This window comes from Frankliniella occidentalis, unplaced genomic scaffold (genome assembly GCF_000697945.3).
Source record: "Frankliniella occidentalis isolate FOCC.00 unplaced genomic scaffold, Focc_3.1 Scaffold5984, whole genome shotgun sequence".
Classification (NCBI taxonomy): domain Eukaryota; kingdom Metazoa; phylum Arthropoda; class Insecta; order Thysanoptera; family Thripidae; genus Frankliniella; species Frankliniella occidentalis.
The window spans coordinates 1-1,779 of NW_026273019.1; the positions used below are offsets into that span (position 1 = coordinate 1).

At 58.7% G+C, this 1,779-nt stretch overlaps 1 long non-coding RNA gene across 1 annotated transcript; it reads right to left on the minus strand.

Moving 5' to 3' along the window:
- Positions 1-387: 387 nt before the first annotated feature.
- Positions 388-1,098, minus strand: LOC127752288 (uncharacterized). Its single transcript, XR_008012317.1, has 3 exons — positions 946-1,098; positions 749-839; positions 388-643 (listed from the first exon to the last, which is right to left on the minus strand). It is a non-coding gene; the product is annotated as an uncharacterized LOC127752288 (long non-coding RNA).
- Positions 1,099-1,779: the final 681 nt, after the last annotated feature.

Consider the following 1,779-nt stretch of genomic DNA (forward strand, 5'->3'; position numbering starts at 1 on the left):
TCCTCCCCGGCCCGCTGCACGCCCTGCGGCGTCGAGGACGAGCCTTAGAAGCAGCACCAGGCCGTGGTTTGATTCCCAGCCCCTTGCGAGTGTGCTCGTCGATCTCGGGGCCCAGCGGGTCGCACCCCCGAGCTGCTGGTCGACGAGCTTGGTGCTTGGTACGGAGCAGCCGCACCCAGACGCCGTCCCTCACGACGTCCGAGGAGCTGCTCATCGGGACCCTTTAGCTTACGTTAACCTCCTTTAGGCCCTCATTTCGCACTTCTCTTCCACTACATCTCTCTCACTCGCTTTCTCTTTCTAATGATTTTCTTAGCAAGTGGATAACCGCAAAGTTTAATAGTACGCAAAATAATTGGTTTTCTCTCAAAACATAATCATGTTAACATCCTTAATGGAGCAGAATATTCTGCTTATCGCCATGCAGGCAACACGGTGGCGATCGCCGCACGACGGCGGCGTCTTCCGGTACCACGAGCCGCCGCGCCTCCGCGCCCCGGCGACCCCGCGGAGTATGGAACCACGCTCCGCGACGCAGTGTGCGCCGCGCCTTCGACGCGCGACGGCCCCGGAGCAGCGGACGCCGGAGCGCCTGACTCGACAAGTGACGGCATGGGGGTTGGTGACCGCCGAGCACCGCCAACTGAAAAAATCAATAATAAAAGGGGCATAGTTTATCAAGTCCGCTGTGATTTCCTTCGCGGCGACCACGCCGCTAATGCAACCAGGAGTCGGTGTGGGGACTCACCGCGCATTCTCAGGTACGCAATCGTGGCCTCGCACGCGGCCCGGCGGCGAGCGACCTCCTCCGCGACCTCGGCATATTCCTCAGCCAGTTCCTACAGATTCATAAATCAGGCGCCCCGCAACCGCAACGGCAAGTTAAATCGGGATCGAACCCGCGCACCATATTGACAGCCAAAATGACTAACTAGGTTCGCTTACGTTTAACCACCGCAGGCACTCGAATTCCCCGATTAGGGGCGGCAGGTCCATCTTGAGCAGGCAGCAGAGGGTCACAGCAGAGCGAAGGCCGCGAGTCCACTGACAAATAACAATAGCAGCCTCGGGACGCGCCGGCCGCAGCTAGGCGGCCGCGCCAAAGCCCAACAAGTGGCATTGTACGGCCGCCATACTGTTCTCTCCCAACTCCTCGCGGTTGATCTCCTCCCTCCCCAGGCATCTTTCTCCGACCCCTCCCCCCTCCCCCAACCTTAACCGCCGGCCGTTCCTCACCCACGCTAGGCCAGGCAGATAGTACCTCGGGGACGAGCTACTACACAGGGTGGGTGATCCGCGCCGTCTTTTTCTAATGCTTATACTGTACCGGATTCGTACGTGCGGACGGGTTGCATACTCGCACGGCCCCGTAAGGCGCCATGGTGAGCGACGGTAGGCAAGCCCGCCCGCACGCGTGAATCCGATACAGTATAAGCATTAAAAAAAGTCGACGCGGATCACCCACCCTGTAGAGACTAGGCACCATCGGCACACAGTCTGGCAGTTAGCGCCTTAAAGGCAAACTAGAAGCAGCAGCTGCACCCCCACCCCCTCCCACCAAAATAAGATGACATTCACTTCCAAAAATAGTCGCGTCTTTTTTTTCTCTCACTCATGACAAGTCAAACAGATCGTAAATAAATCCCACCCCGGTAAAGGACCATCACTTCTCCCTCACGGATTGCTCAAATCCATAATTACCCCTCCGCGAGCCCCGCGCCGCACCGCCGCGCCGCAGCGCGACACTCGTAGGGCTTATCTCCTGCAATACCCCCCCCC